The following is a 16,315-nucleotide window of genomic DNA, read 5'->3' as shown; positions in this document are numbered from 1 at the left end:
GTGTGTGTGGTTTTGTTTTGGACCAGAAAAAAGGTAAGTAAGCAGCTTGGACTATGAAATCTCTTTGTATATCTCTTATTTATTCTGTCTTTCTTTTAAATTTGGTGCAGACTAATTTGGAATTATGTTTTGGCGCAGCTTAGGGGTACACGGACGGTAATTAGTGGCACCGTGTCATTGGGTGTTGTGTTTCCATCAAGGCAAAAAATACCTCGGACTACTGCAGAGTCATTTGCCGACTGTATGCATTGCCATTGCATTGAAAAGCCAAAAGTTTGCGAGTGTTCGTGCAGTGCGAATGAGGCTTTAGTGTATGCTATATTTTAAATATCTGCTCTGTTTTACCTTAAAAAGAGACTGTGGTTGACCAGCAACTGTGTGTTTTGCTAAGTAAAGTTCCTGTTTTTGTCAATGGAGTCTGGTGGCTTTTTCATAATAACTTGAGTTCCCTGTGGGAAAAGCTTATCTGATGGCAAGGTAAAGAGAGCCTTTTTTAGATTGCTAAAAACTAACTAATAGAGGCAGCGTTTGCTCAGAGCCATTTGAGACCATGTTCTTGACATGGGGGTTTTCTACCTTTAACAACAAACATTGTGATATGGTCTATTTTACAATAAAAATGTGTTATTTTACTGCCATGGTAGCATGCAAAGCATACTGTCCATAAAGATAAAATATTGTTGCTACAGATGTATCTATAGACCGGTAGAAGGAAGAAAAAATAGACACATGCAAAACAATGTGTGCATTTTTTTTTTTTTTTTGTATCATAAAGACGATTTATAGCATTCTAGATGGCCATATTCTGTGAAGTATTTCTTGTAAGTCTATAAAAGCTGATATTTATTCCTCTGCATCATACACCAAATCTCCATTTTAAAAAAATAGGTCAGATCTGAAGTCATTAACAGAGTCACAAAGCACCAAACAACACAGCGAAGAAAAAACTCTGTCGCAATCACATTCTTCGTCTGAAAATCCAACCCTCCCTGTCTTTCAGTAACATAAACAGGCCTATGGTCTTCAGCTCATTCATACGTCTTTGGAGTTCCTGCTTGAAAGTGTAAGACTACCAGTTCTGACTCAAAGCCAAGGGACGCCCTTTCTCTCTTTTCTCTCTCTCAAAGCAGCAACCATTCATGCCCTGTGGAGCGCACGCTCCACCCAAACAGTATCTCCATGGTGACACACATACTGTATTTAGACCAACCTTTAAGGTGTGTGTCTGTGTGTCTTTTTTCTTTTTTTTTCGTCTCTACCTAACAGGCCTTTGAACCGTGACAACGGTTGAATGACAACGTCAGCAGATAAGGGGTTTCCCCCTTCAAGGCCTCCGGTCGCCCAGGCAACATTCCTGAGACAAACATTGGCTCGGACCTCTGCATACCAGAGGATCTCCCAGGAAGTCCAAAAGGCTTTCCTGGCGTGTTGTTATTGTTGTTGCTATAGTAGTGGCTGTCAGCCAGCGAATGTGTACAGGTGAGAGCAGGTACACCTACTGTACCTGCTTTTACGTGTTACCATCCATTAATACTTGAGATAGAAATAGAACATGGTTTTTATACATGGACAGGGACAAACCTGGAAGACGTCACAGCTGATAACACTGTGGGTTTTCTCTGACACAAAACATTACACTGTATTTGTACTGTAGATATTAACAGCGTGCCAACATGAATTTACAGTTTGCAAATAAAAACTGAAATTATTATTAAAATTTGCATGTCTTATCACCTTAATTATCCAGAGAGACTGCATCAGATCTGTAAATGAACCATTTGCAGCATCAGAGCAGCACCTGAATACGTTTCAAGACATAGGAGTTTTCTGACCTGACCCTGTGTCCGTGGTCCTGACTGTGTGTATGTGTGTGTGCGCACATGGTTTGCCATGGTCACTAGGGAGGCGAGAGGCTTGCAGCCGTTCAGTGCAAACACAAACCAGGGCCATCTGCAAGCCTGGATCCTCTCCAACAGCAACACTAACACGCACACACACTTTACATGATATCATGAATTGGGTGTCAGCGGTTGTAGCACCTCATCTCTCGACGTAAATGTATACATCTGGGGCCGAGGCAGATGTTCTGCATATTGTGATAACCTAAAGGCGTTTTTGGCAACATTCTCTATTCAAAACTCAGAGATGTTGAACAATTAACATTGTAAATTAGAGCTTCACGGTTTAAATTAAATAACTGCTCCTGCGGTGTTTTTAATGCTTTTACATCGCACAGACTGTGAGTTAGATACATCTCTCCTTAGGTCCTGGTCTCACTGTTGCCGGGTAATGTTGAGAAAACAAGTGAGGCATGTTGTTATGAAACAGTGACTGATGCTGTGTAGCAGCAGGCCAAAGTGAAAATGCCTCTTTCCCTGCCAGAGATTTGTATTGGAAACCACAAATCCATGGCACAGGACCATGTAGGCCTTCCTCTAGCACTACACAGATCCAATTCCTCAGGAAAATGCGTGTGTGCGTGTCTTTTTGTGTGTGTGACGGCAGGCCAAACATGCTTAAAAGGCTTTCATTTGGCTTCACTCGTAACTCCAACTGTAACTGTAACCGCGCGTCTTGTCGATTTCACAGCAAGAAATCGAAAAATTAAGATAAACGACCTGCAAAAGGTTGCCATGGCGGTTAATGAACATCTGATGAATGTACTTAATTCAATTGGTCAACCCAGGAAAAACTATTTTCCCCCTCACATACCTAAAGTCGATGGGAACCTCACATGCTTTGGATTTCAGAAATTTCAAAAATATTTTCAAAGTATCATCCCCTAACAGTTACTTGAACTTGATATCTTCAACTACTATCCTCTTTTTCTTTGTCCTCTCTCTTTAATGGAAATGTTTTTGAGGAGGACATCCTTAACTAATTAAGTCTTTGAGGTTGTCCTCTCGATCCAAGTTGCTGGGCTCCCCCAAACAAGAGCAGTGTGATCCCAGCTGTATATACTGTACAGTCAACCATCCATCAAGCTGGTCCTCTTCCCTCTGAAACTCCCCGACTTCCCTTTGAACCTGTCGTTATGGACCGAGAAAAGAAAAATATTGGACAGTCACGACAGTTTGCTGTGTCCTCTTATCAGCCATGCAGGCAGTTAATACATATGGATAATTAATCACTGAGCATCCAGATTGTGCCGGAGCCTCTTGAGACTTAGCACAGGCTGTCTTTTTAGTGGAGTGGCTTTGTTTACCAAAGGCTTATTTGAGGGAAAGTTGTGTTTTCCTCAGTTCAATTTATGTAAGTTACTGGAGAAAAAGGGAGGTGTTTCCTAGTGGTGATCTTAGATTTTTGGGGGCCCAGGCAAAGAGGCTATTAAGCATAAATATTATAGTAAATAGTGTGGGCATTTCTTTATCTTTATTTCTTAAATATCTTACATATATTATCGTTTTCAGAGTGTCTCATGATGGTACTGGATCATAGACTGTAAAATATAATGAATTTAGCCACCATGATGTCACCAGCTGGTTTGTGGACTTCTGTTCTAAAGTTTGGCATTTTGGCTGTCGCCATCTTTTTTTTTCCAAAGCCAGAAGTACCATATTTGGACGAGAGGGTGGAGCTGGAGAGAACATGGGGATCTGACTGAATTGCCCAAGGACACTATCTGCAGGCTGAGCCCTCCCTAATAATGAGTAAGTCTCAATGAAGTTTAAAAGGGTGAGTTATTTTAAAATTCACCCCTCCTCCACCCTTCCATTTTTTAAACAGGCTGTAAACATATTTATTTGTGCTGTAAAGTTGGGCATTTTAACATGCGGGTGTACGAGGTTTGTCTCGCTTCGGGATCAGCCTCAAGAGGCCATTTGAGGGACTGCAGTTTTTGGCGATTACACAATGCCTTCATTTTTCAGGCCTGGAGATTGCTGCTTGTGCTGAATGAAAAGTCAAAGGATCTCAATAGTGAATATAAATCACCATACGGAACATGTGCATACCAATTTTCAATGCAATCCATCCATTTTATTCTGAAACAATAATGTCTAGTAGATGTTAACATATTTTTAAAAAAATAGCTGTTCTTCTGGTGGTGGTAGAGGAAAGGTCAGGGGATCATTTAAGTCATTCTCTGGGTGCCACAAATATCTATTCCAAGTTTCATGGCAATCCAACCAAGATATTTCACTAACGCATCAACCTTGTGGTGGCACTCCGCGGAAAAGTGTTGTGTTTTCATGCCCAAGAGTCACAGCACATCAGGTTAGACTGAAACTGACTGTGAGTTTCAGTTACCACTTCAATCTGACCTTCAGCAGGCCTTGTTTTTCCAGGTGGGTTTTCAGATGAGTCACCCAGAGGTTTTGTAGGTCCTTGTTTTTGGATCTGAACAGATTCACTAAATTGCTACCAGCATGTGCCACACATTTGATCCAATCCCTGAAAGAGTCTTATCAGATGTACTATGAAAGTCCTGACTGAGAGAGAGCTAAACATAGTTTCGTGGCAAAGCTTTATCATGAATCCCAATCAAACTCTCACTTCTCATCAGGGAGTTACCTGGATACCAAGATTTTTATTCATTTTACCAACTGCATCTTAGTGGGCACAATACTGCTGATGTTTTTACTAAATGTTGTGTTATGTAACAGCTATTGGAGAAATTGGGTGATGCCATGGTGGCAAACAAGCATGCTGAATGTAATTTGAATTTTAGTTTCCTAAATGTAGAGCAATTCAGACAAAACAGCCTGAATGATTGATCTTTTTAGTTCCTGTGGAGTTTTCCCTATTAGCCTCTTTATTTTAAATTTTTTCATCACTACTAATATTATTATAAACTTCAAGAAGGTTGTGTTTTCAGTTCAGTTCAGTTTGTCAGTTGGTTTGTTTACCATTTTCTTATCAGGCTTGCAAAAACAGCTACTGGCTGAATTCTCACAAAACTTGGTGGATGGGTGTAGCATGCATCAAAGACGAACCTACTAAATTTCAGAGTGGTGTGAGTCGTGGTGCAGATAGGGGAATTATTTTTCACTTTCATTAACATTGCAAGATAGGGCATTTGGCCTTGGGAGAGGTCTGCATTCTCTGAGTCACTTTCTAGTTTACCAGTAAAACACACTCATGATTGCCAAGTAAAGAACCTCACTTGAAAAAAAAACTTCCGTCTTTACTCCCCTCTAGATTCTGGAGAATTATGTGTTCATCATATTGCTTCAACTTTTCTCTCTCTACTAAATCTTACATTCATATCATCACATCACGTAATTTCTCCCTCTTAACATATGCATTATATTTGCCTTCCTCCATTTCTCAGGCCAGCTACAGCAGGCTCAGACACCATCTGCCCAGACAGCTAACAATCCCAGGACGATTGTGGACAACAATCTGTTGTGTCAGGACGATATCGCAGCTGCATAATTCACTCATGTCTCACAAGATCTCTTAAAGAAATATCACATTTTTTATGACATCATACCCTCACTCTCATATCTTGAATATTTTCTTTTTTATTAGTGTCATTTTCAAAGCATCCTTTCTACAACCTTTACCTCACAGTTTAATGCATCTATATAGATGTAGGTTTTCGCAGTCAGAATGTATTCTGCTGTTGCATCTATCATCATCAATTCTCTGCATAATAATATCAGTTATATTGATCAAATATAATTGAAAATCAAACAATTATCACAAATATGTGCTGAAGTAAACCAGAAAGTCTGCAGTCACTGTAACACTACTCAGATATGTGACACGTGTGTCTGTTTTTTCAGTATCTCTTGGCGCCATCTAGTGACAATTTTACAGCGCAAGCAGTGTGTCATAGCATGAAACAAGGAAAGTAATGCATGATAAAATAAATGTTGTACACGTGTAAAAGACACTGACAGATTGCCATCTGGATCAAAGCTATAAAAGCAAAACAATCCTACAATTACAGTATAAAGCCAACAAAATCTGTGAGACTGAAAAAAGGATCCAGTTGGGAAACATCAGGACTAATGCCTAAGAACTGTAACAAATGCTGGTAAAGCCATGCCATCGGCATCAAAAAATAACTGCATGAGATTTTCACTAGTGAAACCAGAATCCACGGATGGGTGGGAGAGAGGAAAAAAAAAGCATGTGATGTGAAGTATTGCGTAAGATAAGGGTTGATCTCTGGGTAGCACCCTGCCAGTGTAATTATCTTAGTCATAGTCTCTGGGGTCACTCCCTAGAAACAATCATATAGATGGTGAAATTTGCCAAACCAACTATTGTATCCAGTATGAGTCATAGAAAATATATGAGGACATACCAGTCTACTTCAGACACTTCATTTAAAATATCCCGCTATAAAGGGCGATTTTATCTATAGCTCAAAATTTCAATGAGGGTTTTTCTGTCTGTAAACAATCTATCCCAAGACTCTTGACTCAGACATGGACAAATGGCAACACTTAACTTTTAATACAGCTGACTTTACAGTGTAATTTGTCTGTATGCTCCCAATAAAATATATTTACTACTTTCTATTGGTACATTTATATAGGTATAGTGGAAAAAAACTCAACAGTGGAATGGAGGGGAGAGCACAAAGGCATAATAGAGAAAGAAAAGGTGAAATAAATTATACTTTAAGGGTTTTGAGGCAATGTGTGAAAATCTTTGCTGTAAAATATCTGAGTAAAGTTGCTGTCAAGCAGCAAAATTAAATAATGCAGAATAAACGGCAGAACGAATCAGCAGTCGTCCCTTTCATAGCGGTCAAAATTACATACTCTTGATGCCTTTGACTTAAATAATGGAAAAGACACAATACAGGTGATCACCTTTTCACCTCTCTCTGCTGCACCCACTTTCAGATTGAAACTCCTGCCAACGCCCAAAGAATGACTAACTAACCAACAGTCATGTCTCCTCCGCGGTCTGCAAAGCGTCTGATGACTCAAAGCATGGACAATGTCCAGGCAAATGTAGTGGGAGTAAGAATCTGTGAACCATTATTGGGATAGATGGAAATAATACATGAAAAAATATAGGAGATTTTACTGAGAAAAATTGAGAGGAAAAGCATAATTTGGCAGTAGATAGAGACTCAACTATGCAGGAAAATGCATATGTAGCATAGTGTTTCTGTTTAAGTACTCCCTCAAATTCTCAAAGTTTGAGTCTAGTGATATGGTTGTGATTGGTTGTTGTGTCACAGGAGCTCAGATTTTGCGTTATAGACTCCTAAGCTCTATATTACAAGCCACAGAAAATATTTTCTGAGCAGCTGTTGGGTTTTTTTTCCTTTTGGCAGTCTAAACCTCCAAGAGATTTCATCAGAAAAAAATAAATATTTGAAGGATTCATCACCCCAATGTTCATCGTGTTGATTCATCTACAGAGCGAACGCTCATTTGAGCCAGAGAAAACAGAGATACAGGAATGACGAGCACGTCCATCGATTTTTAGACATCTTTGGAAAAGCTCCGATCTGAAATATACTCTTAAGGCTTTCTTTACCTCCACAAAACCATCATAAATCTGACAATGTGACTCCTGAAGCCATTTAGATGCAGTCAGAGTTACATCTTTTAGTATCTGAATGATTGATAGATTTTAATATCTCTGGTTTTTCTCTCATCCAGGTCAATGGGTTCACTAAGCTGTTGCATACATGAAACAGCAGGCGGCACTACACCACATGGAATAAATTCAAATCATGACACATTTTAACGCCTGCATATGCTATGAATAATAATGCAATACATGATCTTGGTAGTTTGATGCTACATGCATGAAATTAAATCATTATTATTCCTCATTATTTCTTACTTTAATCAAGATAGGTTTTTCATGTTTTATTTTATCATAAGTATATTTTTTTATGTTAGTCTCTCAGTCACAATGATTTTGAAACTTGAAAACTTTGATTATTTTTCAAGTCTGGCCTCATTAAAGATGTACTGACTGAGATCCAAAGATTCACTGTGAAGTTCACTGCTTTTATTTCTTCTGCACCAATCTGATTCGAATCTCCATGCACCCTCACCCACACACCCACCAACCCACACACACACACACCCACCCACCCACACCCACACACACACACACATAGAAAAAGATACACCAATTACTGTGTGACCACTGGTGACAGCAGGGCAAAGCTGCACAGTCATACTGGGGTTTTGATGTGTCTTTATCCATAAAAGATTCTTTATGCTTCATTGGTTACTTTGCAGGAACAGACTGTCTCCCTCTTCATGCACACACTGCAATGTACTGATAGCAATGTGTAACTGAAGATTTCAATACCTAAATCTGCAAACTGTATTATGTACGTACAAAGGATGGCAAAGCCTTCTTTAAAGCAACTTCAACAAAACAAGTCATTCTGAATTTTGCACCCCCCCAAAAAAAAGATTTTGAGATGCAATTTCTATGACTAATGTTATGTTATCCATCTCAATGGTTCACTGAGGGTGGTCATTTAGAAAGATTTGCAAAGAGAGACACAATAAACAAACAAATGAGTCACTTTCTGCTGTTTGCAATCTTTTTTTTCTTTTGAATGAATCTAAAGCAAATAATTAGGCTTTTAGTTTATGTTGAAAGAGTGCTTGTCGTGACTCGAACTAACAGCATATTATTATGGATTGCTCATTATTGATTGACATGGCTGATGAAACAAACTACATTCACATGACATACCTCTAAGCTGTCCAGTGAATATGAGGAGCGATGTAGTACTTTGGTGTCTCTTGGACCACTGGTCAATGATTAGAGCAACAAACCAATCATTTTTTGTCACTAAAATGATTTATGGTTATAGAACACGTTGGAGAAAATGAGCTTACCGTAACGATCTGTGGTCCAGCTGACAGCGAGATGAATTAGATTGCTTTACTGGCACCCCTGCCCTATCTGACCTAAAAATGGAAAAATATATCAGTATCAGTGAGTAATGACACTCATTAATGCAAAATGTAACACGTGTGATCTGCAGAATGGAGTGCTTTCTGAAACGAGACAGTAAAAGTCATTGTACGCTCAGCTAAATAAACTCTTTCTGCCAACTGTGAGCTCAGTGGCAGATCTGTTAGAGAGTATTTTCATGATCAGTAACAGATAAGAGTCATGTGGACTGAGTTATTACCCTCAGAGAAAGCCACCGTTTATGCTTAATATCTGACAGTTAATGCATCATTCCAAGGAAGCAAATACCAGTTAGGTGAGCCCAAAGTTAAGATCTGACTGTCTGGCTGAATAATTTAGATCAACGATTCCCAGCCAGAGGTCCTTGGTTGTTCGCCCAGGGAAAATTTGATTTAAAATATGTCCACGAATTGAGTCAGCTATAACACCAAAACACCTTGAGGCAACTAAGAGTGTGTGAAAAGCAAGCAAGCAGAGGAGAGAAACAAGCTAAAAGTTATAGATAAGCATTGGAAATAGAAAGCTAGAAGGAATAAATGAAGGGTTGAAATAAATAGCTAAGATAAATAGCTCAAATTGTTCGATAAAAAGTACGGCTGTCAGCATTAGCGCGTAAATTGCGATGTGATTAGGGTCCGTACATAACACATTTGTTGTTTTTTTTTAACTGCATTATTTGGCTGACATTGGTTTCATTTTAACTAGAAGACCTAAGGAATTCATGTCATGCTTCTCGGGGAGGGGACTAAATTATGCTTCAAAGTTAGGCTAAATTTTGGTGATGGAAAAGCAGCAGGGCTATTTCACAGGGGTCCCTTGACCTTTGACCTCAAGACATCTGAATAAATATGGGTTCTGTGGGTACTCATTAGTCTCCCCTTAACAGACATGCCCACTTCATGCCAGTTTTTTGTTTGCTAATCAAGACAATCTGGTAAAAATTGCTTTACCCTGTCAATATGGACCCATAACTGTTTTTTAAATTAAATAAAATTAAATTAAAAACATTGGATTAAGAATGTGATTATTTGGGATTAATTATTAAAGTTCTGCAATTAATTGCAATTTTACTATGACTCGTTTGACAGCCCTACTTAAAAGTAAAACCATTAAAACCTTTAAAAGTAACAACTATGTCTGGCTGTTATTATCTCCTTTCTGTTCTTTTGTTTGTACAGTTGGTCAAATTACAAGCTGACAGCCAACAGAAACCACTTTAACAGAATATAACATTTAAAAAATAGTATTTTATAACTAAATTTCATGCCGTGTCACAAGATTTAAAGGTCCAGTGTGCAGGATTTAGGGAGATATATTGGAAGAAATGGAATTTAAGTATTTTTTCTTTCGTGTTTAATTAATTGAAAATAAGAATTGCCATGTTTTCCTTACCTTCAAATGAGCCATTTACATCTAGATAGGGAGAGGGGCCTTGTCCATGGAGTTCATCCTGTTGCACCGCCATGTTTCGACAGCAGTCAAAAATGGACAAACCAAACACCGGTTTTAGATAAGGCCATTCACGTTTTCGTGTTGGCCACCGTAGTTTGCAGCCCCTCTGCAATGAGACAAACAGTGTCAGAAAACACTGATTTATGACGTTTCACAGTGTGATTCAGTGTTTTTCATCCGTTCATCACCTGGTCTTTTTGTTTTGGAGAGGAAGAAACCTCTGTGGATAATTCAGCTCCTGGTAAAAACCTCAAAAATGAACACTGAAATAATCCTATCTGGGAGTTCACGTACATGGGAGAAGTTTCAGCTGTTTGCAATCTGCAATCCTCACCACTAAATGACACTAAATCCTACACACTGTTCCTTTAAACATATATATTTTTTTGTTTTTTAAATCAACAGAGTGAACTCTCTCCCCCAGTACCACCAGTAACAACAATATCAATCGTGGAGCCCATCAGCAATCGCTCTGATGAGAATATTAACAATTCTGCATAAATTTGCAGAATCTATTTAGAGAGATTACAATGATATAAACACAAACACAGAAATGGCCAGTATAAAATGTCCTTCATGTATGATTTGAACACTCATCCAGAAGAAGCAAAGATTACATGAGTTCTACATGCATTAATCTGAAGAAAGGTTACAAACTACAAGCTTGTGGCTATTAGTGTGAATCCATCAGGTCCTTTAATTGAGACTGTGGACCGCTGGCTGCCTGCCGCTGCATCGTACTGAGCCTGGGGCTCACCAGCACACACAGTAATGAGCCTGCTTGTCCCCTGCAGCTACTGATTAACGACATGGGGCCATAATGGCTTTTCTCTCTATGCATGTGATTGACAGCACAGTGAAGCTGGACTCGGCCCTGTGATACTGAGAGCATTTGAAAAAGCATTGGATCATACAAATCAGAGATGGTGCTTAGATAACAGTGGTGACAAATGGACATTCATCCGCCTATTTAACAGATTGAAACATTTCTCTCTGATAGTTATTGTCTGCCTCAGGTTTCATTGTTTAGTTGTGTTACTTGAATATTCTCTGTGTGTTTACCCAGTGTTAGTTTAAATGCAAAAACTATCAGGAACGCTGCAACACGCCAAGCTACAAACAGCAAATCAATAAATGCTTTGCATAGTTAAAATAGCCCTGTTTATAAAGTGCACCACAGTGTACGTGCAGTACATCTATGGTCTGTGACAGTTTTCCATAGTTTGACTGAATTTACCTGTCGAATCAGCTGTGGTGAAGATCATTATGATAAACTTGTTAATCTGACCATCTGATCCAAAACTATTTTAAATGAATGACCATGTTGTAGGGTTTAAAGTACAAAGAGAGACACTGTAACCACTGCTATCATCATAGTTCATCATATTTGACTGCAGCTTTGTATACTGAACAAAAATTTGAACACAACACTTTGGTTTTTGCTTCGATTTTTCACAAATTTAAGTTAAAGATCTTTGACTTTTTATGCAGTCAATAGATACATTGATTTTTTTTTTAAATCTGTGTTTGTGGGAGCTTCCCCTTTACCAAGATAATCCATCCACATGACAGTTGTGGTATATCAACATGCTTACTAACCAGCATTATAACTACACAGGTGTGCCTTCCGATAGTAACAAAAAAATGTGCAGTTTTAGCACACAGCACCATGACAGAGATGCAACTTTTGAGGGAGCATGCCACCAGGGCTGTTGCCTGTGAAGTTAATGTTCATTTCACTACCATAAACCATCTTCAATGTCATTTTCATGAATTTGGAAGTACATTCAAATGGCCTCGCAGCCACAGACCACATGCAACCACACCAGCACAGGACCTGCTCATCCAGTAACTTCACATGCAAAATGGTCTAACACCAGCCACCATTACAGTTGATGCAACAATTGGTTTCCCTACTAAATAAATTCTTCCAGAACTGTCAGAAACTGTCTTATTGAAGCTCATCAGCATGCTGGACTTTCTCAGCAGGGTCTTGACCTGGCAGCAGATCACTGTTACCGACTTAACTGCTCACCTGTGATGGCGTCTGGCACTTTGGAAAAGTGCTCTCTTCACAGATGAATCCAGGTTTTCACTGAACAAGACAGATGGCAGACTGCAAGTAAGGCTTCATGTGGGCGAGCGGTTTGCCAATGCCAACGTTGTGAACACAGTGCCCCATTATGATGGCAGGGTTATGATATGGGCTGGAATAAACTATGGACAACGAACACACGAGCATCTTATTGATGGCAAGTTGAATGCACAAAGATACTGTGACAAGGTCCTGAAACCCACTGTCATTTATCCGCCGCCACAACTATTATTGCAGCATGATAATGCACGGCCCCACTCTGCAAGGATCTATACACAATTCCTGGAGGCTGAAAACATCCCGGTTCTTGCATGACCTGCATGCTTACCAGACATGTCACCTACTGAGCATGTTTGGGATGCTCTGGATCATTATGTGTGACAGCATGTTCCAATTTCTGCCAATACCCAGCACCTTCACACAGCCACTGGCCTTTTTGTTTCACCTTTGACCGTAAAGTAGGAAAAGCACATGTGTAAATAATGAAATTAACAATGGCTGAATTCCACTTGGCTGCTTTAATTTTAGGATCTACTGGTGTGTTCCAAACTGCATACTTTTTCTTTTTAATTTTAGTAGGTTCTGCGGCTAACCTTACATAATATATACTGTTGCGTGCAATATGCACACAATCGGGACGTTCTCTTTCTTCATAATACTGCCCTGAACTTTGACTCTCTTTCTCATATACCCATTACCATGGAGATAAAACAAACTGCCATTTGCCAAGCTCAGCAGAGACAAAAATCGACCCAAAGAACTGCTGTTTTTATTTTGAAATGTTTACTTTAGAAGTTATAACAGTATACATTGAGGATTTTAACATTTTATATGTATGAAATTATTACTTTCATTTTTTGTTGTTGATCATTTCTGTGATTATTATTTTGTTCACTTAAATGTTTCATATTCTTAACATTACCATACGACTGGTCATCAGTAACTTGAATGCACTGTCATACATCATTGCAGCTTCTGTCAGCTGTCAATCAGCTGTCAAGATGTGATGTATCTGCTGCTGTATAGAGGATTGTGGGTCAGAAGAGCCAGAAAATCATGCTGCCTTACATACTGCAAAATATGACCGGCTGTAGTAGAATAACCTGGTATTTTTTGCATACTGTATCTGAAATATGAGGTATGGTACATTAGGTAACGTGTACACTTGCTTGCTGTTTCTCTCACTGAAGCATTGAATACAACAGAGCTATTGTTGGCAACACCGGTGCTTTTCCTACAATGACAAGTCAATATTTCTGCTGTGAGAAATGCCCATAGAAGAGGAGTAGGCCAACACGCAGGCCACAATCAACAACCTGATCAACTCAATGAGTACAGTTGGATTCTCTAAACACCACATTTGTATTTTCCTAAGTCCTTATGAATTCTCTTTTACATCTTTCCTTGACCTTGTGACATTTTCTGTAGAGGTTAAGGAAAAGTGGTAAGGAAAGAAGGATTATTTGTACTTTTCGACTGCAGCTGATGTGTCAAATTGTATGAGGCAAATGGTGGTCACACTAGATACTGACTTTGGGGTATCTGTGACCAAAAAATGCCTTTCTGCAGTGCTACATATATTAAATCCTAATGAATGTCTTTCTTTTTTTCAATATAAAACTGCACACTTAAGAGTGGTCTTTTGTAGACCCTTTTCACAGCAGATATTATGTCTTAGTGGGAAAAGCACAGGTGGATCATTATCATTTTCACCTGTGAATCTCTTACTATGACAAATTGAAAATGTTTGCAGTGAAAAAGGACAATTTTGATCAGCCCAAGGCACACCTGTGTGCTAAAGATGCTGTTTAATCAGCATCTCAATAAGCTACACCTGTCAGGTGGATGAATTATCATGGAGACGGAGAAGAGCTCACTGACACTGATATTTTAACATATTTACAACCAAGATTTAAGAGAAATATACTGACTGCATAAGAAAAGTATAATAAGCTTGACTTATACCATTAGAAAATGGAGCAAAAACAAAAGTTCTGCATTTAAATTTCTGTTCACTACAGCAAAACCCAACATGGATTATCTGTATGGTTTGGGAAAAAAATCAGCGCAGCTGCATTTACAGTATTAAGTAGCCCAGAAATTGTATTTATGAGTGTGTTGAATTTGCTTGTGCTTTACAAGTTTATTAGAGTTTCTACATCTAGTATACTATTAAATAAAAGAAAAAAAATATATAAGTATCCTATTGTCTGTAGCCTTTGAGTGAAGTTAAAAAAAAACGGTTCTCCATGAATGCATAGTAGCTATCAAACAGACTGCATGGCATTTTGGGGGGTAAAATGTAAAGTTACTCTGGAAAGGTGCAGCACTAGAAATATTACACAATTACACATTTGACGTAATGTTTCACATTTCCCACACAGCTTAACACAGACCATGCAACTGGGCACATACCTGTTCTCCTGTTTGTTGGTAAACTGCTCCATTCCGCAGTTTTATCGCGTTGTTCTGCTGCTTCATGTTTGTTAATCCTCCCAAAAACATACATGGGGTCTTCAACACTGTTCTTCGCCAGGTACCATGCCCTCCGAATAACACACGGCAACGCAAAGCGACAGCGCTTTTTTTCACGGTGCTTTGGTTTAGCCTCGACATGTTTAATGCAAAGTTTTTTTTATTTCAAAAGTCAGACTCAAACATGCGTGTTGCAGAAGAAAATTGCACATTATTTATGTTGACGCACTTACTATCTTGTTAACAAATATTAAGTTGTGCCAACTACGAGCAAACAACGACCGTACTACTTCCGATCAGGTTGCAGTGTGGCGACAAGCTGGTTATCTGAGCATGCGCACTGATGTTTTCCCACACTTGACTCGGGACACTTGCGCGTGGAGCTATCCAAGTTATTATTATAGAGTCAAGGTTATTGAAAACATTGTTTGTAAACCATTTTATCCAGACAAAGGCCTTAAATTGTAAAATAATGACAAATAACAACAATAATCATGTTTTATGTAATTTTATACATTAATCCATTATCATAATTTCTAAGGGACTGGACTTTCCGGAATAGGCCTACTGAGCAATTTAATCTTGAAGAGATGTTATAAGAGAAATGTATACTTGTATTTATCTTCAGACGTCTAGTTTAGATTTCAGTTATTCAAGGTTGAAAAGGGAAAACTCTTTCGATGAAAGAGTAAACACAATCTGTGTCTATGACAAAAAAAAATAAACATTCATAATATGGGTATGCAGTACATTTGTTAACCATTTTCAGGTTTTTATGCATTGTTCATATATTTAAGAGTTATTTTAAAATATGGTCTAGAATTGGGCCAGCTCAGCGGAGGGAGGGGGTTAATAAAGTGTGTGACTTTGGAGATTTTTAGAGAAACATGCTTTTCACCCCACTTGCAGGCTTGGGGGTTCTGAGGGTATATTAAATAGAAACATACTGAATGAATGTCATTCCCTAAGCCAAATCATGAATCATAACTCTCTCCCCAGTGCTTTAAAAAATCATTTGAAATGCCTCCCCTGTTTTGCACAACCCCCCGCCCCTCTCATAAATAACAAACCGTCCCTAAATTTTACACTTTTTTTTGCTGCCACCAGGTGGGGCTGTGTAGGTTTTAATCCAAAAGATAGATGGTATCACTCATACATTTAAACCTACCTGTTTGTCCATAAAATACTGGCAGCTACTGGCCACATTGCCATGAAATTTGCTGTGGATATTCATAGTGGATGATGATTCACAAGCAGAAGACATAGCAGCAGACTTTGGCAGAGACTGGGGTCTAAGAAGAGAGAAGACATTACTGGAAACATACAGAGCTGTAGTGACGGGAAAGCATCAAGGCCATCTGGTTTCTCAAGAAGGAAATACCAACTCCAGAACGTCCAGACTGTAATGGGGAAACTATCAAGCTGCCTTAA

At 38.8% G+C, this 16,315-nt stretch overlaps 1 long non-coding RNA gene across 1 annotated transcript; it reads right to left on the bottom strand.

Annotated features, from left to right (window-relative positions):
• Window positions 1–805: 805 nt before the first annotated feature.
• LOC148186181 (uncharacterized) lies at window positions 806–15,224 on the bottom strand. The gene is made up of 4 exons (XR_015775158.1): window positions 14,825–15,224; window positions 10,255–10,420; window positions 8,784–8,855; window positions 806–3,026 (listed from the first exon to the last, which is right to left on the bottom strand). It is a non-coding gene; the product is annotated as an uncharacterized LOC148186181 (long non-coding RNA).
• Window positions 15,225–16,315: the final 1,091 nt, after the last annotated feature.

This window comes from Plectropomus leopardus, chromosome 20 (assembly GCF_026936395.1).
Source record: "Plectropomus leopardus strain MGB_pleo_1.0 chromosome 20, ASM2693639v1, whole genome shotgun sequence".
Taxonomy (NCBI): domain Eukaryota; kingdom Metazoa; phylum Chordata; class Actinopteri; order Perciformes; family Serranidae; genus Plectropomus; species Plectropomus leopardus.
The sequence above is the reverse complement of the archived record's forward strand: the minus strand, read 5'-3'. Positions and strand labels throughout refer to the sequence as shown.